This window comes from Ammospiza nelsoni, chromosome 1, assembly GCF_027579445.1.
Source record: "Ammospiza nelsoni isolate bAmmNel1 chromosome 1, bAmmNel1.pri, whole genome shotgun sequence".
Taxonomy (NCBI): Eukaryota; Metazoa; Chordata; class Aves; order Passeriformes; family Passerellidae; genus Ammospiza; species Ammospiza nelsoni.
Window position 1 is genome coordinate 13,427,207 of NC_080633.1, and position 25,728 is coordinate 13,452,934.

Genomic DNA, 25,728 nt, shown 5'->3' on the forward strand with positions numbered 1-25,728 from the left:
ATACAATTTTCAACAAACTCAAAACATAGATAATTTTCATACTATTTTTGTTTTTGATTTGAATAGCAAAAAGAGCTGTTTAATTCTTTGAGTAGTGTGAAATTCATACAGCCATCTACATAGACACAACAAACCACAGATCACAAGTATTGAAATAAATCTCAAAATACGAACGTGGTTTATTTAAAATGTTACAAAGCCCTATAAAGTCTTCAAATGCTGAAGCTTCAACAAATGTTTCTCCCTTATAAGAATGCATTTTTGTGTGTGGTCTTTAGTATTGCAGGAGAGCAATGGACGTTTGTATTGACACAGTGCTGTATCTTGAATTCAGTAGTCTAATGCTTTTAAAATAAAAAATAGTAAAGTACATATGTAGACAAGCTGATACTGTACACTTTGTTTATTCTACAAGTCTATCTGTGATCATAAACTCTTGGTAAATATTTGCTCTTTGGAGATTAGATTTAACATACTTGCATTTACTTGCAATTACAGTATTGCTTTCGTGATGGCTGTTGCATGAGCTGCTGTATTTCATCAGTGACATAACGTAATGTAAAGATAAGAGTTAAGTGGAAAGAAGCCTGTTGTGAATGTAACCTTGGCCTGTTTCTGAAATCAACAGTTTACCACAGTCAGATTTGAATAATATTTCTCTTCTGTAGCCTTATTGCAGGTTGACTCTATCAGATCTCAAATCTGTATTTATTTTATTTTTGTTAATTTATTTTCTGGTGTATTCTTTTCTCTTTTTTTTTTTTCCCTTTAAAAATGGCCTAATTTTGCAGCCTTTACCACTTTTGTTTAGGAACAAAGGCGCTTTTCTTCTTTCCTCATATGATTTATTGACTATTATGCACCCAACACTTTTACATTGCTTCCAAAGGCAATAAAGTAGCAGGATAAATTCTAAGAAACTGAATTCACTTGTTGACTCTAAAAACAGAAAATTCAACGTTAATGCTGCCTTTTTTCGTGGTATTTAAGGTTTTTAAACTAAATGCAAAAAGGTCCTTTTAGTTTGCCATACTGCATCAGTCCAAAGGGATTAGCTCAGTATATGAGAGATATTTATGATGCAAGGAATATAACAGCCTTTCAGTAGCTCCACGCCTGTGATCGTAATGCACTTTTGCATTTCCTTTCATAGCTTTGTTTATTAAGCTCAAACATGCCCGAAGCAGACCACAGACATCATGATTGTACAATGCATACATGGACCATGTTTTCAGCTGTTTTAAACCAGCCTGGCTCTGCTAATTGCAGTGCAGTTGCTCTGCTGTATGCAAACACCTTCCTGCCACACGAGCCCACGGACACACATCTGGTTACAGCAGCCAACTCCAAAGAAACTGGTGGCACTGCTGATTCTAGAAACTTCCATTCCACAGAACAAGTGCACAGCAAAAATGAGGATATATTTTAAAAACCCATTTCAGTAGCAATTACACATCTCAATATTTAGATAAGGAAGCAAAGTTGTTATCACTTAATTTTATTTTCCCTTTCCTCACACTTATGAATTCATAATTTCTGCCTCACCATCTTCACCTTTTTGTTGCTTGCCTTCCACTTTTCAGAATTATTCAATAGAAAAAGAGTGTTTTCTCGCTTCTAAAAAATGAAGTGTGCATCTTTATCTGAATTAATTTCTTCTACTTTTTCCTGCAGATATTCAAACTCTTTTCCTCTGTGTCCATTATTTTGTTCTACTTCTGCCATAAAAATTGTATTATTTCTTTTCACTTTTCTGTTACAATATCATTCAATATCATTACAGACAGTACATTTTATGGGAATCTAAATAAATTTTGTTTTTAATCAATTGTTTCTGAAATCCTTCCTGAACCACTCTTCTGACACTCTATACATACCGGGTGCAATTAATTGGCATGAACAGAAGAATATTTCTGTGTTGTGCCATAAAGCAGTCATTGTTTTTCCTTTGTTATTTTAATATGAAAGAAATGTATTTATAATTAAGTATATGGAAAAATGTATTTATGGTGGTTGGAAATCTAGTGCATGTTTCAAAATCATTGAGCTATCAGCAGGTAGCAAAACTAGCAGAGATTTAACAATGTATAAGTTCATCTGTTCTCTTCTCCCTTAGACAATACAAGCACAATTTCAATAACAGAATTTTTGCCTCCTATGAATCTGTGGAATTACATAGGAGACAGAATTTTGTTTTCCTTAGTTTTTTTCAGTTTATGACAATGAAATGCAAAAATGCATACCTTTTTATAATTGAGGATCATCCTGGATCATAACTTTTCTGTGAGGATCACCTTTCAGTCCTTCTACCTGCTCCCATTGCACTGTAGTCAAATACCCAATGAAACTTGGAATAAGGAAAACAAATATCATGCACAGAAAGGAGATAATGAGCAAAGGCCTATAACAGAAGACATTCCCTTGATGAAAAAGGTATTGTCCTCCAATTTGTATCATTATGCAGAATCTCCATTGGATAACAAATACTTTCCAAATTCATCATTCTTTATCCAGAGGATGGAATGGTTGGGCTCTGGAACAGCCTCCCCAGGGAAGTGGTCACAACACCAAACATGACAGAGTTCAAGAAGCATTCGGACAACACCCTTGGGCAAATGGTGTGATTTTTGGGATTGTCCTGTCCTCCTGTCAGAGCCTGGAGCTGAGCTCAGTGTTCCTTCCAGCTCAGAAGTTTCCATGATTCGTGTCTTCAGCAAAGACATTGCTCCTTCATTGACATTGAGGAACACATGGACTAGCACAGAATTAAGTAGTTCTCACACCTGGGAAAAAAAGGTCTGTGATCCAAGAAGATGCATTAATACGGTGCTCTGCAAATAGGTGGGAATCTAGAAAAATGATGTCTCTTCAAAAAGCAGCAAGCATTCAATATTTTCCTTTAATTTGAGACAATACCCATTCTTTGGGGATTTCATACTGCTTATGTCTTCTCTTCTTAATTTAATCAAGATCTTATTTTCCAAATTTTGTAATGTGTCACTTTAATTCCCATCCTTCCAATGATAAAAAAACCTTAAATTTTAAGTCAAGAGTATTTTAAATGGGACCTAGGTTTTTTCAAAATATTTTTCCCAATAGAAATGAGCTGAAATTTTGAGAATCTCTTATGACACACAGTTCAAGGTACTTCTTTTCCTTTCAGGTGGATATACCTGTCCAATAGTTTGTTTGAAGGTGAACTGCAAAACCTTGGAATGGTCACTAATACCATTAGGAACCTTCCCTGTCCTACTTCCAGCCCTACCACACAAAATCAGCTGAAGTGCTCATTTTCCTAGGCTACCTCCTTATTTTATGTGTATTTCTTGATCTGCCTGGCACTGTCTTCCATCTACGAGGATGAATCTCCTTACCTTTAGAGCACTTTGCAAGACCAAATATTTTTCTGTTGCATTGCACAAGGAGGTAATTAAATACTCTGCTAAGGATTTCATTACAAGTCCCACTGAACCCTCTTGTTGTACTTAGCTCAATTATTTAAAATTACACGTGATTTAATTAACTTGTAGCATATATGTGCATATGGAACATAATATTTCAAAAGTTTATCTTATAAACCATATTTTAAAATGTTACTAATAGCTACTAATAGGTAAGCAAATTAAAGGAAAAGGAAACCCATTTCTTATAAGCATTCAAAGCCTTTCCTCCATCCTTGCTCCTTCCCCTGCCTAAACACTGAACTTTGAAAAGTATAACTCATAGATGTACAATGTGTCTTTATATTTTGATAAGCTGAAAAAGACTTGTTCAAGCTTGCCTCCTACGTGCCATAAAATATTTTGGTTAATGAAAGAAAACTTTGAGAAGCACATTTATGTTTAAAGAAAAAAAAAAAAAAGATTTTTATTAAAATTTGTCAAATTGCAATTGCCCAAGCCATATTTTATCTGATAGCAACTCACTAGTTCTTTTTAATTAACTACATTAAATAAATTGATTGCACCTTTCCTATTTCTCTTAATTAATATGTGCTAAGAATCACTGTAAGAAGAAAAAGGAGGATGTACAGCACTGATGGTATCAATGTTACAGCTGCCTGTCATATCTGCCAAAAAAAGTAGACTAAGTTTCTGAAAAATAGTGAGATACATTATAATGAAGACTTAGGGGAGAGAAAGAGACAAGTACTGGCATTTTAAACTTCCATGCCAGCCCTTGCAGAATTGATGACTGCAAGTGGGTGTAGCTGTCAGCTAATATTCTCTGAATAACTCTATTACCTAGGGAAATAAGTGACTCCAGCAAGTTTATATTTTTACCCTCCTGAAACTAGTGTACATATACACTGTGTCACAGAGCTATCACATTGCTTCCTGCATGATGAACATGTATAATCCACCATACCATCTACCTCTGGGCACAAATCAGGCAAATATATACCCTTTGGGGTAGTGCATTTCTCCTTGAATTTCACCAAAAATCACAGGCCAGCTCTCTTCCATGCCTGGGCATGCATAGCTCAACTTTTGGGTAAGAAAACTCTCCCTGATCACTGCAGAGGGAGTATCCCTGTGATCTGCTCACTTTCCTTCCCTTTGCCCCAGAGGTGCCACAGCACAGTGGGGCTCTACAACTCCTTCCCACACTGCCTGTCAATCAGCTGGGTTTTGGGAAACATAAATCATTTCCATTTTTAGTTGGACAGCTGGTAGGTTGGGAAAGGAAAAAACTGCTGGGTTGTTATGCAGCTGTCAGAAATCAAACCATGATATTTTGGTTTTATAGCACAGAGTTTTCCACACAGAATGCCCAGCTTCATATCCATTTACAAACTCTCTCCATAATGTGGAGAGCCACCATCTTCTCAGAAGCCATTTTCTCTGGTACTTGCAGCACAAATAAGGCTGGATTTCCTCAAGAATCTGTCATGATATCAAAGATAGGACACAAGGAGGGAGATAGAGTGGATTTAAGAGGTCAATGAAAAATTAATAAAATCTTGATGAATCTTCTTGACCCCCAAAAGTTTCACATTATATCATGAACAATGTCACAAATTCACCAGGTTATGCTGCCTAAAGATTTCTGTTCTACACATCTAACATTGACGCTTCCCTTTGTTCCTCAGTGCAGTATTTCAGAAACATGCTTAACTATTTTATTTAATTCATTATCTCTCTTGGTACAATTCTTTAATTTATTGTCTGTGAAATCAACCATTTTCACTTCCATCACCCTGCTGTCTGTCATCCAGAAAACTGAATCTCAATTTCAAGTTATTTTTTTTCTCTGTGTGGAGAGAATCAAAGGTCAGTTTTAAAATGCTGCTAGATTTTAGTCTCCATTCCTGAGCCTGAGTTCACCACCTTGTACAAAAACACAGCTATCTGGTTCAAGGCCCTCCTGTTAATCTTTTGCACTCATATTTTTCTTCACTATTATACTTAAAGTTTTCTGCCACTTATGGTGATGGGTATTTATTTTACTTGGATTAATTTTGATTGTGGCCTTCTTGACTGCGTCCTAAGTATTTCCCATGCACTACTGAATCCCAGCCAAATCACTTTAACTCATTTCACATTCATCCAAGTAGCTATTGACCAAGTAAAAATAATACTGTACTGCATTAAAAAGCTTGAATAGTTTCCTTTCTGATTAGTGTAGCAGTTAAAAACTCAGACTATCATAAAGATCCCTGTTCTTTTGAATTTTAAGGAACTGATTTAGATCCCATTTTTTATCAAACATTTATAGATCTAATTATGAAAAAAATTTACAGTTTTGAAAAGTTTTACAGCTTTCAGTTTTTCAAATCATTCAGAGCTTCTCATTTTGTCAATAATAGTGCTATGTAAAACTTTTGGTCTTAAAAGAATTCACATCCAAATAGCAGGTTCCATCAGTCTGAATCAATAATCAAACATATCTGAAGAATTTTCAGTAATTCAACAAGGAATCAACTAAATTGTCTAAATGGCAATCTTTGAGAAGTGTGACTTACTTGCAAGGGCCTCATTTAGTTCTCACTTGCTGTGGAGCTCATGGGCTGACCAGGTGTGCAAATCACATGGGTATAATCAGCCCAGATATGCAGATGTGCCTTCAGTCTTTCTGGTCATGAGCACTTTTTTGTGAAATACTTGCATTTGTTTTCAGAAGAAGAAAGAAAGGTATATTAAAGTGTCGGTTATGAAAGCAGTCCAAAAGTAATGATTTACATCTAGGGGAAAAACATTGAACTAATGGCTCAAGGTATAAATATGGTGGCACAATAGGAAAAATAATTTCAGTTGGAAACTGTATTTTTGTCTTTCCATAAGAGTTATTTAGTCAAACTAAGGTTGGACTAAAAAAAACAGGTTTTCCCAGACAATTCTTCTAAAGAACAAGCTGGTAGATTTGGAAACAAGTTCCTTGACCTTTGGCTAGTAAGTATTGTATTTTGTTTGAGCCTTAAGTAATTTTCTGTATCAAGACAATTCTATGTATCTAATTACAGCATTAGTGTAAAAATTGTTCCAGCTGTCCAGAAGGTTTTGCTATTGGATGATATCATAACCAGGGTGTTATTAAATCTCACAGCAGCTGGAGACTTGACTCCAGTCAAGCAAGAATCCTACAGAGATATTGAATAGTGATGGATTTCCTGTATATCTTTTAGTGAAAAAAATTGAGATTTTTTAAAGATGTCATAACATCAACATAGTCGGTAAAATAAGTCTACATCATAAGTTGAGACTACTTTAAATTGTGTATGAAGGTAAAATTTCTTGATAACCTTTCTTTTGAACTCTAAAAACTGTCACATAGTAAATCAAAATCACACAATAAATATACATATTTCTTCTAATTCATGTTTCCAAACATTGGTAGAAATTACATGAAAAATATAGCATCAGCATATTTTTAAGAGACAAAGTACTTCTCCAACTTTATCTGAAAAACACTCTTTTTTACAAATATATCCCTTCAATAAACAAAGAAGGTTTTAATTTGCATTTAGAATCACATTGAGCAACTGAAGACCTTACAGATTTTTCTGTGCATTTTATATTCAATCAAGACAAAGTATAGTCCAGCTGGACAAGGAAATATGCAAGTGGTCATCAACTCTGATTTTCCTCATCTTTTTTTATTATCTCATGAGACTTGGTGAGTTTTTCAAATGTAAATGTTTATAGTAATATTTTAAAAAATAAAAACATTTTTTAAAATATCTAGTTATTGCACATGATCTTGCATGTTGGAGTGCCCTGGGAAGTCATAGTGCCAAGTAAAAAACACATCTCCAAAGCACTAACGTAGTGGAAAAGGGGACTGCTGATCCTTTCTAACTTCATTTCTACATCTTAATGAAAATATTTAGACCCCCAGTTTTTCTTCAAGATAATGGAAGACAGGTGGGCTCTTGTTTTTTCTGTGAATTAGACAATATAGTAGATGTATTCACTAATATGGATTAGTGCATTATATAGTCCCCATATATTTATGCGGATATATATTAATGTACAGTGTTAGATTCTTGGCTTTGCTTTCAGAATACCAACATTAAATTTTTCCAGGAAGTTTTACTTTTCTAATCCTATTCCCAGACTCCTATCCACAGATCATTTCTCTACATCCACAGAGACAGAGAGAAACTTGGAGTAAAAATAGTTAGAGGCCAGAAAAATAAAGTTAGGGAGGGATGGGAAAGCTGATTTTGCCAAATTTAGACCCTATCAAAACCCCTTGGGTTCTGTATTGCAAAACAGACCTGGAAACTTCTGAGTGCTGGTCTGTTTTGCTGTTTGCTACTTTTTTTTTCCCCTTTTTTTTTTTTTTTTTTTTTTTTTTTTTTTCTTTTTTATATTCCTCTGGTAACCCTAGAAACAGAGAAAGGATTGCTTTCAGGCAAGAGGCACTGCTTGCTAGAACAAGTTAATGTTATGAAGGAATACATACTCAAAGCTGGAAAAAGAAGGCAAGCAAAAATGGCTTTTTTTGCTTGGCCAGCTCAGGAGATCTAACTGGTATTTTCTGTGCTCTGACAAATTTCAGTTCTCAGAAGTCTTTTACTCAAGAAGTGGCCAATGCTCTTCAACAAGCTGTGAAACCAGCATAGAGAATGTACATGTTCAGGAGGGACAGTACAAGCAGTTCTTTTCCAAACGCCTTCATCTACTTCACACAGCCAAGACTGATCAATGATCTGTGTTACAAGACTAAGCTTTTTTTGCTTTTTTACATAACCTTTGGAGGAGCAGTATGTCCAAGAACAATGCTATAAAATTATATTATTTCCATAAAAATACCACAGAATAGCAAGCTGTATTCTATCCTATTATGACCAACTTCCCTTGCTGAAATCCTAAATTCAGAAGAAAAGTATTTAAAGCAGAGACGCTTTTGAAAACACTGATTAGCCTGGACATCCTGGAAAAAAGAACATATGTGGGCAGCAAATTTTTGAGCTCACTCTGGAATCCAGGATAACATGTAGTCATAGTGCTCCAGTTGAATCCTCATCAGAGTAATAAAAACAAACCTGTTCACTTTCCCTCCTGTGCCCCACCTGGAAATGATCTTTCCAATGTCCATCTGGAAACCCTGCATAGGCACACACCTCCCCTGAAACTAAGTTTGCGTCTTTGCAAGGAGACAGATTTGTGCATGAATTCACACTTGTAAACAATTCCTCCTAAATTTTCTGCAGAAATTTTTACATTATAGGCTTTCTACTGGTAATCAATTTCTTTTAGCAAACTTAGTTGATCATTGAGAAGTTATGAAACAAATAATTTAATTAAATCAGCTTCAGTTACAGAAATCCTGCTGAGATCTGTCCTTTCCTCTTTTCTGACATACACTAGGCTGGAATTTTACTGAACCAGTTCCAGCCTGTGCTGTGCACCTAATTTTTCATGAGGTAGCAGACATCTTTCCATTATTATTCTGTGAAGAGCATTCACCTATGACCTCAAACACAACCACTCATCAAAATCCTGCTTCTGAGAGGAAACTGTGCTAACCCTACTCCTGCAAAAGAATTGCAACTATTTAAGATTTAACTTTCAGAATTTCTACCACCATGGTAGAAATAGAATAGAATTTGCCAAATAAGTACAAGTTTTCTGTATTTGATGGATGTGGACTGTTAGATATTTAAGCAGATGAATATGTTAATAAAGATACAAAAAAGCCAGCTTCCTCCAACATGCTATCTGTACCCCTCATTTATGCTTTTCTTGTTTTCACATCGTGTACTAGAGCTAGAAAATGGCTGATCAAATTGGGATGTGAGAAAGGAGCTTCTATGTACCTCATCAGCTATGGACATTTGCCCCAAAAATGTGATTCATGGAAGTTGATTTAAAAACCGATAATCATCTTAGATTAATTATTTTTAAAATGATAATATTTCAAAAAGCATTGTTATTGGCTGGAGTTGAAAGGATTTCAACTTCACCGAGATCCACCTAGAGTTAGTATGGCTGGTCTGTGTTCTTCATAAAAACTGGAAATGTGAGTTCTCTTTATTTCTCTAGCTTAGTGGCCAGCACACTTGCTCACACTGTGCCCCTGGGATTATCCTCAATTTTGCATGAGAGAATCTGAACCAGATATTAGGGTAAAAGATCTACCAGTTACACAAGAGAGTATTTTTTCTCAAAGCTGTGGATACAAAAGCATTATCTCATACAGGAACTGCAGGAATAAGTGCGTGTTGATTTCATGTCAAAAGACCACAGTTTTTGCAAGCTTTCTCCCATTTCATTAGAAAGTGAGACGTTCAAGCTTATTAGGGAATTCAAGACTAAAAAACCCACAGTTGATGGTGAATTCAAGGACTTCTAGGGCTGAGGAGGATCTTTATACCAAGACTGAGGTATAACTTTGCCCTGTCCTGGACTCAGTTCTCTCTCTTTGATTAAAGACAATGTGAGGGAAGGTTCCAGCCTTTTTTTTTTTTCTTTTTTACCATTTCTACCATGAAAATATGAAGGGTCCAGAATTTCCTTTGCTAGTTTGTGAAAATAGTTAATCTCCTCTCTGGTAAAGAAAGCAAGAGAAATGAAGAAGTCTTCTGTCTTTTTCATGTTAATATTACTGTAATATAATCCACCGTGTCTGGCTATAAAAGTAGCTTGACCATTGTTAACTCTCATTTCTTCACTAGAAGAATAATCGTTTTCCTGTTTCAAGGTTTTTCCTAGTTATTAATCACGTATTTCCATCTGTTCGTACTAATACCTCTTCAGTAGTTAAATATGACTGATTTGAAACAAACTCTGCAGAAAAAAGAGGTATTGTTAGAGTTCAATTGTCTTATACACTGTCACTGTTTCAAGTGCAGCCATGAGCTGACATACACATAAATTGTTTTGATTATTTCCACCGTGCTTATCTAAATTTGTCAAACTATTTGAGCAGATGTGTTTGACTAACTCTTAGTACTTCTTTATTTTGGCTTCTATAGCTATACATATAAATCTATATCTATGTCCTTATATATGACATTACAAAAGACATTATATTTAATGTTATACACAATATTTCTGAATGTGTTCACCACCAAATGTAATGCTTTGGACACCGAGCACCTGCCAAATCTTGTGCCAAACATACCAAGTGGGCTTACTGAGGATGAGGTTTTAAGTGCATTTTCCCAATCAGCAATGTAAAATGTCTCCTTCCTCCCTAGATTCCCCCACCCAGCAGCTCAGGAATTAGAGCACAGGCTCTTGAGGCAGGTGACAGGAGCCAAATGTTCATTGCTGGCCAATGTGTGGAAGTTCTAACCATGAGGCAATGCTGCTTTTAGTGATGAGGGGCTCCCAGGCTTCCTCCTTGCCCAGGATATGTGTTCTGCTCACCCTTCCTGTTACACGGGACCCAAATACATCCCTGATCCCACTGTGACCAGCAGGTCACATCCTCCAACAGCAAAAGGATGTGTCTTTCCTTAGCAGGTAAGGGAGGTATTTACTCTTTTAGTAGCAGCTATGAATTTCATTTCATATTTCCTTCATTCTGGCCCAAAATAGCTTGCTGCTGTTGTTTACTGTCAGTGTCTTAAGTCCTCCCTGCTACAGCATTTAGCATTTCCAATCTAATGCCTTTAATTGCCTGGTAAGGCAACAGGGCCTCCAGCTGCAGTGGAGGGAATCTAAGGCAGAAGGAGTCAAGGTGAGTTGTTTGCTTCTACAAAGGAAGTCTGCAGTAGGAAAAAGAAGTGATCTTTGGATTAAACAGGACATAATTATACTATAGAATATTTGTCCAAAAGTTCTTGTGTCCAATTTAGCTTTTCCCTGTCAGTGATTCAGATCACACAAGGAATATTGAAAACCAAAATATTAAAAGCACAAAATGCAGTTAATTGAGGATGCCAGAAAAGCTTTATCTGGCTACTTTGGACTATGTCTGTGTGAAAAAGCAATTGCCTTATTCACTCTGATTTAACTGAACTCCTACAACAACTTTGTATTGACACAAGGTCCTTGATAACTTAGGGTCTCTTCTTATCTCACCACAGGTTCCATAATTTGTTCCTGTGAAATTAAAAAATGCACATTGTATTTTGTGTAGATCTTTCACATGAATTGTTACACTTTCTTCTTAACTCGAAGTACGTTACTCTCCAGAGTGGCAATCAGAGAAGAGCAAGGTGCATATTTTATATAGGTTGCAAAAGGGCTGATTCGCCCTGTATTTTCTTTGCTGGTTTAGTTATGTTCTATATACTAGAGTCGTTGAACATGGTAAAGCCAGACTACTTGTCTCTTCATAGTAAACACAATAATTTTTTTTTGATCTGTCCACTGACTTCTTCCCATATTTGGACTGATTTTAACATTTACTAATGATTTGAGAGCTTTTGACTTCTATACAATAATTACTATCTTTTTCCCCATAGAAAAATAAGAAAAAACTAACATTCTGTTATTGTTTTCTAGTTAATTTTGAATTTTCTCCAACTTTCCTTTTGTCTATAGGAAAGTTTTGGTATACAAAAGCAACACTTAGTGAATCCTATCTTTTCTGACATGCAATCAGATAAACCATTGATTGCCCCTTAACTCAGCACTCTGAGGATAAATAGAGGATTTACACTCTCTATTTCACTCCTGCTAATTAACATTAATGTACTAATGAGGTATTTCTTAGCCTGAAACAGAGGCTATAATAAAGCACTGCCCCATTCAGGAGTTTGATTCCATATTATGACTACAAGTATAATCTTGGTGTTGTCACCAAAGAGTCGATCAAATTAACTGGAGTTGGGGTAATTAATGTCATGTGTGCAATAATGGATCATCATCAGCATCTAAGCACAGTGATGCAAAGGTGCTGCAAAAGTTGTGAAAGAGGTATTATAAAGAAATCTAAAGGACATCTATTATTTTATGGAAAGCAAAACTGTCCCTAGAACAGGCCTTGTACAAACACCCACAAAAGGGTGGTCCCTCCATAATACTGCTCATCTGCTCACTTAAGGACATAAATCATATTGCTTCTTTGGGGATGATCTTAAACTCAAATTCTTTGTTAAACCATATATGTGATGGGAGGAGTGCATTTCATCCTACAGGCATTGCAATTTTGAAGCACAAGTCTCTGTGAAGGCAACTGTGTTCTGCTAGATGTAGTTTTACAGAAATACTGTTCAGTTAGTTTAGAAAATTGATGTTAAATTAAGACTTAAAACACAAACTGTCTGAGACCTGGGAAAAAAATGTAAAGCAGAAATTAAAGCATATTTGGCTGAGTGTTTAGATACAAGACCAGACTTGTATCTGGTCTTGTATCTAATATATATATTAGTTACAAGATAGATAGATACAAGTATATCATATATATACTGCAGATAATATTCTGCAGTATTTTTTAAAATTTCATGTCCATCCAACAGCTGATTGTTAAGAGGATGTGATGCTAATTGCTGCCTGTCAGGAGAAATGGATTGGGTAAGTTATCTTTCAACCTTTGTCCGAAATATACCTGTTAGATATCATTCTTCTCTACTGGTGCAGTGCTTGCACAGATCCTCCCCAAAGATTCAGTCTCAGCAAAAAGACAGCAAGTTAAAAGCAGTGTCCTAATGCAAACACTGAGGGCCACAAGGCTCATTGAGATGTAAAATCAAGATCAAGTACACTCTAAATATTTAATATAATTGCAGTCTGTGTTGCCACATAGACAATGCATACATAGATATTATATACATATTATATGTGTATATATTGCTATATTATATTATATACACTTCTCCATAGCTGTGTCCAAATATTTTATTATTTTATGTTCAGATGAATAGAGTGGTTCTGAAGTAAATGGATTAAAATTATCCTTACTGGTTAATTTCAATGAAATATTCTATCAGCAAGAGCAATCTGAATTCCTTAAAGATAAAACCTGGGGAGAAGGTATCCTCTAAAAATCACACCTAATCACACCTAAAGGAAATTCAGTTCATGAGTCCAGATTAAAGGTGGTTTGAAGTCAATGTTCATGAAACCCATGGTCAGGACATGGATCCTTTGCATCCTCTATTTCACTTTAGAGATCTTTTCTAATAAGGCCACATTAGAGGCAAAAGTAAACATGCAGTGACTCTGACAGAAATACCTTTTTGAACTAGAATTATATAATTATTTGGGTTGGAAGGGACTTTTAAAGACTATTTCTCCAAGCCCCCTACAATAAGCAGAGGCGTCTTCAACCAGATCATGGTGGTCAGAGCCCCATCCAACCTGGCCTTGAATGTTTCCTAGGAGGGAGCATCTACAAGCTCTCTGGACTACCTGTTCCAATGTTTCACTATCCTCATTAATAAAAAATTACCTTCTTTTATCTAGTCTGAATCTACCCTCTTTTATTTGTAAACCATTACAACTTGTCCTATCACTACAGGCTGTACTAAAAATGTCTGTCCTCATTTTTTATAAATCTCCTTTAGGTATTGGGAGGCTGTTATAAGGTCTCCCCAGAACCCAGTCTTCTCGGGGTTGGACAGCCCCAAATGTCTCAGTTTTTCCTTGTAGGAGAGGTGCTCTCACTCATGGTCCTTCTCCAGACCTGCTCCAACAGGTCTAAATCTTCCCTGGATTGAGGACTCCAGAGCAGGATGCAGCACTCCAGGAACCAGCCAGAGGGGAGAAGGAGGGGAACATCACCTCCCTCAACCTGATGGCCCCTGTTCTTTTGGGGCATTCAGGATACAGCTGGTTTTCTGAGGTGCAAATGTACATTGCCAGCCCAAGTCCAGTTTTCCATGTACAAATCCCCACAAGTCCTTCTCACCGGGCTGCTCTCAATTGCTGTATCCCACAGCCTATATTCATTCTGGAAGTTGCTTGACCCATGTTCAGGGCCTTGCACTTGGGCTTGTTGGACCTCAGATACACATGTGCCCACTCTTGGTCTTGCCCAGGTCCCTCTGGATGGCATTGCATCCGTCAGAGGAGTCAGCCACACCTCTCAGCTTGGTGTCTGCAAACTTATTGAGGGTGCTCTCAATCCCATAGTCTGCGTCATTGATAAACATGTTAAACAGTAATGGTCCCAACACAACCCCCCAAGGACACCACTCATCATTTCTGTTCACCTGGAAGTTGAGCCATGGACCACCAATACCCAGATGTGACCAGGTACATCTTCAGTCTCTCAATGTTTTTTCCTCAAAGCCCCTTTCTAGTCTTATAAGAAAATATAAATACTGTTGTTTGTGTCTGTACACAGTTAGGCAACCCACTATATACACTAAAAAAATTTTTTTTTGGTCTCTGTACATAGTGTATGTGAATAACTCAAAGCACATTCCTTTCCTAATCAGTCTTTATCAACAGTAATATAAAACGAAAATGCTGATGATCCAATTACTTCAGTACATGCTTCAGTTTATACTCTTCTGCTGAGCCTGTCATTAACAGCTCATTACAGCAACTTTCATGTCAAATTCCTGGTAGATCTGGAAAGGGAGTTCACATCAGCAAATATTACTCATGCAAGTGAGAGTTGCAGAGTAAACCAGGGAGGAAATTCAGCAGTTGCACCTTTCAGTTTTCATACCACCAATAGCTAGCTATATATGATTGCATTATTTTGACACACTGCATTTAATGATACAGTATTTCACAGGATGTTCACATGCCCCTGCACAACCACAATGAAATACCAACTCCACCTGTTTCAATAAGGCCATATTCTGTTGAAATAAGCATAGGAACAAAAAGACATATTACAATGTACTCCTGGGAGGCTAACAAGCACTTCTGGACTTGAAGGGATGTGTTTTCAAGGCAACAGGCAAGTATTTATGTCTACAAAGTCATAGCACATTTAAGGCAGAAACCAGTCTGCTAAGAGGGACAGTCTTTAGACAGCAATCATACCAGCAACAAGATCTCTAAGACTTCCATAACTTTAAATCATTCAGAAAAGCACAGACTTTAATTTAATCAATTTTATCAGGACAAAAAGAAAAATAACAGCTTCCTTTTTTGGTTGATTACATCAGCTGCCTAGCTTTACTGAGACAATAACACAGTCATAGCAGGCAAAGGAGAGAAGAGATGATGAGGGAGTACAGCTGTAGGTTGTCTCTCTCTGAAATTACCAAGTTCTTCCTGAAAATCTGTGTGTCCTTCAGGATCACTCTGTCATCCAGAAAGCATTATGTGTGCCTTTCTGTGTACAAGCAAAGAATTAGAAAAGACACAAAAATATTAGAGGCAGGCAACCTTTCTGTATATTTAAGCCCATCATTGGCTTCAGAAGCAAACAAACCCACATTATTTTGGACAATATTTTTATGTTTTGCAAAAGTGGATGAGGGAGGGGTGAAAGCTTAGAATCTACCTGTCTGAACTGTAAGACAGGCAAGAGAGGAGGAATAGAAAGGTCAGAGGGATGCTGGCACCTTGAATTCATTACTCTGGTTTTTAACTTGTGTATGTCTTGTGGTGGACATTAAAGAGGATGAGATTGGCATTTGTTTCTTTTATCAGCAGGGTTGCCCTGTGGCTGCCCCTAAAATGAAGGAGTATAATCTCCATGGGGCAAAACGAAAGCCAGCAAACTTTCTGCCAAAAACCAGACAAGGAGGAATGGTTCCTGGGCCTTCCTCTTTGGGACATATGCCAGGTGAAACATTTTAGGATTTCTCCACCATTTACATAAACACATCTCTCTTGTTTTCTTAATCATAGGAGGCTGGGAGTGTGGGCTTTTTTCTCTACTTTTGTGTTTCTCTGCTGGTTAAGAAAATAAATTACCATTGCTTTACATACCTTGGTTGTTCAGCTTTAGGATTTGTCTTCTGGGAGCATGTTAATAATCATAGTGTTTTCTCACCAGTATTGTATTGCACAAGTGCAGCCAAATTTTACGGTTGCAGAAAGCATCAACAGGCCAGGCCAAGAGGCACTTTTAGCTTTGATTTAATATGAAATTTTACATTGCATCCCCAACTCTTTGCATCATTACTATAATTATTGGCATGTTTTATTTTTCACACTGACTGCAGAAAGGTACTCTCCATGGCCCCCAACTCAGATCCCAGGGAGGCCAGTCAATCAGCAACATGTTTGTGCAAGATGCAGTATTATTAACTATATTTCATAAATCTTAGCTGTGTAGACCCACTGTAAACTCACCCTTGTTTCTTGCTGGTATTTTCCTATCCCTTTTTTTCTGACTAGTTTGCAAAGTGTTTCCTTTTTAAAACTTGGTCAATTATTTTTAGAAGAATACCAAGGGCATGACATTTAACATATTGAACAAGGACAGATTCCCTGCTTCGAGCAACTTAGAACATCAGGGCTCAGTCATGCTGGGTAGGCACTGCTGAGATTATCATGCTTTGACAAGATAAAATTGTTCTGGAGCTTCAAGGCACTGAGAAGACAGCACCCTACTCTACCTTCCTTCCAGAATTTCCAGACTTTCTTCTCTGCAGCTGACCTATTCTTTGTAAGATAAGGAAAAGAGTTTATTCTTCCTATCCCACAAAAATCCTTCACTAATCCTATTGGAACAGGTTTTCCCTATGATAGAAACCACAAGGCAAATTTTTTTAAATGGCAACCATGTAGTATGGGGACCTGTAAGGAGCAGTCCCCACCCAACTTAGAAACATCTGAAGGCCACAGCTCTTCCTGCATGACTCCTAGGAAAGTACAAGGGGCTGAAATTTAAGGAAAAGCTACTAAATCATCATAAATGCAGCAACACCATCTCTGTTTCTTTAGAGCAGTGTGATGGGGGATACTTCCTAACTTAATTTTCATGCCATTTGAAAGAGTGACTTACACAGACACCATAACAAGAAGAAAAGGCAAAGCTGGAACTGAGGAAGGAAGTCTGGTAGAGGGTGAGGTTTACCCTCCAGTGGCTCTGACACATGTAAAGCTCTGGCTTGGAAGAAAGCTAGAATTCTCACATAGTGAATAGAAATGTGATGATAAGAGGAGACTGGGGAGAGGGTTCCAGGCATACCAGTAATGAGTCTTTGACAAGGAGACCTTTGCAAGTTAGTCCTGACCACAGACTAATCTGAGAAGTTGTTTGAAGAGAAGATATTAATTACACACATAGGTATGGAGAAAAGAGCTTAGTTTCTAAAGAAAATGCACCAGCTTCTTTCTGACTACGACATGATGCAAATACCACACTGTGTCTCTAGAGGATATGTTCAGTCTATGCCCAACATGGCACTAAAAGAATCTAATTTATTATTGTTGCTATTTCCATTACAGTAATTCCACTAGGAGTTTAAAAAAAAATCCTGCAATTTAAAGGGGTTTTTCAGCTTTTCTCTTGATAAAGCTTAGTGCAAGTCATAGCTCCAGAAAAACCATCTGGGATTTCAGACATAACAACTTCTCAGTCCCTCTGCATGAGAAACTGAAGTTCTGGTACAAATAGTGGCTTGTCTCCATTTCCTATCTGGATAACTTTATCATTATGCATTAATTCTGAGAATTAATTATTTATTTGCTTATTATGATACCTGGTATGTCACATGAGGCAAAGGACTATTTTACAAAACATTGGAGTCCAGTGTGAAATTTAGAGGTTTTAAAGTCACGAGAATAAGTTAATATCTTTCCTTTGGTGGTTAAGTTGCTAAATAAAAACAGAACACCTCTCTTAAGTCAGCACAAATTTTAATTTACTACATTTTCTTGTAAAAATAGATATTTCCCTTCATGGTGGGAGGTAGGATCTAGTCAGCTTAAAATGTTCAGTGATTTGTGAGAAGATACAGAAGAGTAGAAAGTCAAACTGTTTTCTCATAATTTTTTGCAGATGTTACATTTTTCTAATTCAGCCTGAATTCTCAAAACATTTAATCTTGTCAAAATGTATTTTTGAATCACTATAGCTCCTAAAACCATGGGTAGTTCCACTCTGTACACCCATATAAGATTGACTACTAATCTGGTCAATGTGTAATTATTTTTTTAAATACTAGTGGAATTGAACATATCAGAGAACTCCTCACCATAGACTACTGGACTTGCAAATTATTCTAAAAGTTCTCAAATCTAAACAAAAATGATCCAGCAGGGTTTTCTACCTCTAATGGGAAATTCCTCAGTCATTAAACAGCATGGATAAATATTAAGCACTGGGAAAATATGGGATCCATGATCCTCATAAACATTAAAATAGGGATTTATTGAACTCTATTGGTGGAGCTCAGGAAAATTTAAACTTCTTTTAAAATGACAAATAATGGTGTACATGTTGTACAGAAGCACAGTTTTTTATATGGGCCTTGTAAGGTTTGCTGTTGACTGTATCTAAACCTAGAGCAATTTCTAAATGATGGCATCTAATTTGTGTTTCAGCCATGGCTGAGATTCTTGGGGAGTAATCCAAATTTTTTCCCTTTGTCTGCTGCAAGGTGCATTTTCATGCAAACCTATTCAGCTGACACAGACATTTCTTAATTCCTTCCACAACCAGCAGCTTTTGCCACTAAACAAACACACTGAATAAAGGATCACAGTTTCATTAGGGCTCCATGGACAGTAATTGTCTAAGGCTCAGGCTGCAAGAAGGTAACAAAGCCTGCCTTTGTAATACTATCAAGAGAAGAAATATAAACTTCATTCTTTGTTTGCTTGACAATAAAAAACTTTAAGAATAGTTAAGCATGTTGTGCCAAGCTTACTAATGTAATTTCCTCAATTTGTTATTTCTGTGATGTACTAAGCACCTGAAAAATACTTCCTTTCTCTCCCTTTCTCTCTCTCTCTTTCTCTCTCTCTCTCTTTCTCTATCTCCCTACAAGTCACACATGGAGAACAGAATAATCAGCTCTTTTCCATAAGTGTCCTTTTTTTTCAGCAGTGCATGAAGAAATGTATTCTGTGATTGACCTGTCTTGGCCAATTTCCATAGTCAATAATTTCTTATAAAAATTTTCTGTGAATATGCCCATTTATATTCATACCAACAGAATGATAGATTGAGCAGTTCTGCCGTCCATAACTGTGGCTTTATCTCAGCAGGAGAGATGTGGTCCCTGAAGTAGGCTTCAAAATACTAAGGACTGCATAGCTTCAAGTCAGCTCCACTAAATACAAAGAGTTTGTTTTGCAGCCATCAGTGTAAGTTCCATGTATCAGCATTCTGCAGTGCTTTCATTTTCCAAGTGGTCTAAGACACAATCATTAGTTTAGACTCATCTTGAAGAGATAAATATGTGCCTGGTAGTACAGCAGGGGTGAAAATCAAATGTCAGATTGTGCTGAAAAAGAACAAAACCAGAACTCAAAGTTCCTTCTGTAGTAGTCAGAAACTACAGGACAAATAAAATGATCCCCACATTCTGATGCAAACTTGAATTTTGGAAGAGGGAAGAGGTAACCAAACCTTTATTCTAGCTCTTTTCTAGTATCTACTAACCTCTCTGACCCAGATACATTCACCATTCAAACAGTCTGGACCTCTTCATTTAAACTTCTCTGGTGGAGCCTGGCACTGTCAGGTGCCCTTGACCCATCAGCCTCTGGCCTTGAATGGGGCAGAACAAATGAGAGAATGGTGAGGGTCTCTGATACCTACTTTATGTTTGTTTGACCTCCCCAAGGCTTTATTTTTACCCCTTTCTTTCCTAGTAAAAAAAAAATCAAAACTAATCAAGACCTCATTAATTTGTAGCAATAACTACACACTAGAGAAGACTCCTGTGTCCTTCTCACTGCCATATGAACAATTTTTATTGAAAGCTGACAGGTTCACATACTGTTCTACTTTATGGCATCAACTTTTGAGCTAATTGAAAAAGAAATTAGTTTAATGCAGTTGCCTGGTTTGCTCTTAAGGTAGAGACGAGAGAATACAGTGAAATACATACAACTATAAATTTATGTAATCATTTGGCATTTGAGTTATTATAAAATCAACAGTATTCAGCAGTAGATTCCTAAGTCCATCTTTACTCTCTCAAACAATTCTTGAGCAGACATGTTTTCAGAGGAAGAACTTGAGAAAGATTTAAAGGGGGAGATGGTGAAAGCCAGAGGGCTTTTTTATATGTTTAGGGGGATTATTCCATCACAGTTCATAAGCTGTGTACAACCAGAACCTCTGATTTACCATAGCATGCATTTAGAATGTAGCTGTAAATGAAGATAAGAGTCCATTATAGGAAAAATTGTCAATGGAGAGAGTAATTCATACTGCAGAGAAGCAGGAAGGGATACTGCTGGAGGAAGAGACTTGATGACAAGGGAAATAAGAACAACTGACTACTTAACAAATAAATAGATTTGTAAAAATGTGTAAGTCAATCCATGGTGAAGTTGCAGAAGATTCAAGGAGTGTTTTGAAGAAAACAGTCTCTTTCTGTTTCACCTGAGAGTTTTCCTGTTAGAACCAGGTCAGTGAATACACTTTATCTTGGGAATCCTTTAAGTGAAAGAGTAGAGGGCTTTATGCCAAAGAAAGCCTAAACTATTTATACCTGACAAGAGGGAGTAAGAAAATCTTGTGGAACAAGGCATTTTTCAGGGATTTAAATGACTCTGAATGCAATTCTATGATTTACAGTTCTGCCACTGATCTATCACATGACCTTAGGCAAGTCACTTCACCTTTATGCCTCAGTTAACCTGTTATACTGACATAATAACACTGAGCCTTACTGGGCTTCAGGATGATGAAATATTTCTTTCCTAGATCTAAATCCCCTCTGTGATGTGAAAAAAACCCTCTCACCAGTAATTAATCCAACCTATGGTTCAAACTGAGCAAATGTTTGAAAAAAAAATATTTCAAACTTTAACAATCTAATGTTTTATTTGCAATCTGAAATATCAGCTGGTGTGGAAAGGCTTGCTTAAAAAGAATTGTGAGGGTTTCCTAATGTGAGTCAAGGAGTGGATGTGTGGGGATCTCAGTGGTAGGGAACGTGCATATAACAATTTGGAGTCCCTTTGCATTCCCTGCAGCATGCCTCTGGCTGTAGGAGCCAGAATTTAGCCCTAAATTAATAATTAGCACTTTCAGTTTAAGCTCTCCAGGAAATGTCATGAGGACAGACAGAAGCAGTAGAAAATGTTAGTGGGCAGTGTAGAAAGATAAGTGCCAGGAGATTTATACCCTGCATTCTTGACAAGCCAGAACGGAATATCAGATTTAAATAACCCACTGGCAAGACCTTTCACATCAATTTGACTGTGGTGGGAGGATAAACTCTACAGGGATGGCCTGCATGTGTCTTCACAGGTAATAAGAAAGAGGTACCCACATCAGCATGCATGTGAGTGCAGAATGGGCTAAAATCCCTGTATTTGCAAGTGGCTAAAATCACATATATCAGGATTTGCTATCCCTTAGCTGTGTGTGTGTTTTGAATTTAGCAGAAGAAAGCAGGACCCCAAACCTTTATGATCAACATGAAGAAAATAGATTAAAGTCAGCGATAGAAATATCCCAAATTCTCTTTAAAGGCTGCTTGTAAAAATCTCATTTTCCAGTACTATTTGGCAACATATTTTTCTTTTGCAATTATACTGCCAATGTCCACTATGGCACACTATGGACACATATTTGACAAAGGCCGAAACAATTTTATATAGAAAATTTGTCCCAAGAATGACATTTTTATTGCAGTTACATAAAACTAGTCACTTCCTCCTACAGGCATAAAATTAAATTAGATTGTAAAACACCAACCACAAATGAAAAAAAAAATGGTTTGAGTAATATATTTTGCAAGTATCCTACAAGTTATCCTAGATAAATAGGCACTCATTTTTGCAGAGTTGCTATTTCACTCCTAAATGTTGTAACATGCCACTGAGTCAGCTGTAGAGTATTTGATTTATTATTAACACATCCATTAAACTAAAAATACACCTTTTGTAATTTATGTGTGAATAACACTATTAAAATGCAATATCTGGCTTATTCCTTGATTTCTCAAGTTCTATAAAGTAAGGGAAGTTTTTGAGATGAGTTTGTGACCTAGGTTTTCTGAACATTGTGTCAGAACACGCAGTAGTTGACACAGAAATTATAAAGCTGTGCATGAAAAGCTGCAGTAGAACAAAAAAGCATTCCACCCATGCCTGGAAAAAGGTTTAATCTGATAGAACATCATTTCATACAATTGTCTGTGCGTGTGTGTGTAATGTATGCACATGTAAAAATATATGTATACAGTGCACATGGTAGGTATACACATTTTTCATATATATAAAAGAATATAACCATAGATGACATCACATTTTCAATCACAATGTTTGGCTCAGATAAACACACCCGTGTGTTCTACAGGGACAAAATTAAGCCTCTTTATAAAACCTGTATCATGTATCAAAGAGCCCATTGCAAGGGGCTGTAGTCATAATAGAGGAGCCCATCAGTAGAGGGTCAGAGATGTAGGTGGAGTTAAGTTGTCCAAACACCCTTCTGGGTCAGCAGAGGTTTGCAGCCAGGTCTGGGGAGATGTTACCGACCTTAGCAGCACTTCTACTGTAATACAGGAGCGCTCTCAGGGGAGTGGGATGCAGATTCTGACAGGGCTCAGCCCTGACCTGACTGCTGAGCCCTCCTGGCCAAGTTAAGCAAATCAGAGCTGCCTGCTTGGCTGCAGAGTGCACCAGCTTCTGGGCTGTGGGATTGGCAAATTTCTGCGCACATGCATGCAGAGTGAATGTGTAAGTGAGTAAATGATCTGTGCAGCTCTGGGTGCCAGTGTCTTGGGTACAGACCTGTGGAATAATCTCATCCCACACCTGCCTAAGCTGCACTGAAGACTACATGGGGTTTGAACCCTTCTGAGGCTGAATCACAAAGAAGGGCTGAAAGCTACAGGATGTCAAGATTTACTTCTACTGTGGCCCAAGCAGCATTTTTAGTGACTTGCTGGCAGCTGTGGAGGCACCTTAAGGGTTAGGCAGCAGCTGAGCTGCAGTTTTGAGAATCTGAGTGATGTCAGAATAAGAATTTCACTATTTGTCCTGAATTAGTTACTAAAATAACTTCAGTTAGCTGGCAAATTTGAAACTGCTCTTCAGAAAAAAATCTGGCTTTAATTGTGGCTGATGAGCAGTTTCAAAAATCTGTACAAACACACTGTAAATGTAAGCAAGTACTGATCCCTTGCTGAGTTCTCAGATCTATTGTAAACAATCTGAGCTTTCATAAAAATGCACAATTTTTCACTTATCCTATATTTTGTCTCACATTAGGTCACTTGCCAAAAAGCCTCTTCCCAGCAGTCAGTTTAATATGAAGAAGGAAACAGTCTTATTAGTTTAGCTTATTTATGATGACAAAAGGGAAAGCATGAAAACCCCAAGTTGTAAGTTGTAATTTATTCCTGATAAGTAGTAAATCAGCAGGATTTCACTGCCCACATGGGGACCTGCAGTTAAATAATTAATGATAAATAATGAGCCTTATAAATGTTCACAGTGTTTTTGAGCAACTATTTACACATGAGCTCATTCTACAAACTCTCCTGCTGCTATAATCATGATAACCTGGTGTCCTTTCTGCATTACAAAAACAGAAGATGATAACACCAACCATCTCTGTGGTTCAGTTTATATTGTTCATTGCCAGGTTACACTAATTATTCACTGCCTCCAAGGCAGTGCTGGGTTAATACATCAAACTGATGTATCTTTTGTCATGATAAACTTAGCTCACACTATATCATCATACATTCCACTGATGTGGCCTTTGTCTAAAAAAAAGTGCAGAATTATTAAAATAAATCAGCAAGGGAAGCAGACTGTAAATGTTTATGTTCTGGGTCACAAACTGATAAAAAATACTGGTATTAAAATAATAAAAGAAATTTGTAAAATACAGTAAAAAATAATTTCAAGAGTATCAAAGGGTCTGGACCACTGTAGATTTGTGTGCATCCTTTTTCACCATCACTTTTCAACATTAGGCATTACAAAGTCATCTCTAACATGGTAATTTTCACATATCTGAACCTGGGAAACCCTCAATTCCTTGAGAAAATAAATCACCTGAGAATACCCTCAGTCCTCATTGACTCATGTCCTGATAAACAGCCAGGATAATGCCAATGCACTTTTTTTTTTCTTTCCTTTCCCTAGGTTGTAATCTTTCCTCTTCTGCATTATCTAGCCGCTGCATCATGAATTTGTTGGGAAGCAAGACCGGGAACTTCAATAGTTCAAATCTATTGTGCTGTTCACCTTTTGGTTTGTTTCTGAAGTATCCAGCATGACTCCACAATGACCCAACCTGCAGGGGCTGAGGGTGGTCATCACCACTGTCCCTGCTTTTGGTCTTCCATCATCCCCAACACATGGTCCTTCTCTGTGTATTAAATTCAAAGTATTAAATTCAGCACTGAGTTGAACTTCAGAGCCTTATGAAAATCCAACTTTTTTAGCTGGACTGTCCATGCTCAGACAGACTTTTGGAAAGCTTTAGAAGTAACCCCTGGTCACTAAAAATTAGGCTGCAGGGTGGTCTTGCAGGAGGCAATGCTCTTGGGTGTCTGACACAGCACACTGCCCACATATGTGAATTCAAGCTAACAAACCACATGGCCACTCAGTTATTCTCTTCAAACTGATAAAACAGAAAAACACAAATGACAGGGGAGGACACTTGGAGAACTTGGGAGAACTTGGCTCAATTTTTTCTTTTTTTTTCAGTTTGAGAGGCAAGAGAGGGATGGGTGTGTGCAGAGAAAATAGAGAATGATGATTTTTAAAAAGTTAATAAATACCAATTCACAAAGTCATATTTTATAGCAGGAAACAGGAAAGGAACAGAATGCATGGAGCAGTTGTCTGGGTTTTCTAAATAAAAAAAAAAAAAGCCAAATCTCAAAATCCAACAACCCAGACCATATCTGATGCATGAGGCTCTGCCCAAGCAGGGGAGAATGGCTGTGAGAGAGGAGCCAAAGCCAGGATCTCCTGCTGGAGGATGAGCAGGGACACACCAGAGCAGGGCACAGGGACAGCCCTGGCACCTGCCCAGCTCCCAGTGCCAGGGCTCAGCTCCTGCAGTTCACTCCCTGCAGCAGCAGTCATGGTCTCCTGGGGGATGCACAGGGCAGAGACCCAGCCCAGCCCATGCAGGGACACCCTCAAGGGCCTGGGCAGGACATGGGGATTGGTCCCCACAGTCTGTGCCAAGCACCACCCTGGCACCAACAAGGCACGATGTGTTTGATTATGTGGCATTGAAAGACAACAATCCTTGCTCCAGCGGCCTGTCCCACCCTCACTGGCCTTCTACTACAACACGGGAACATCGTCG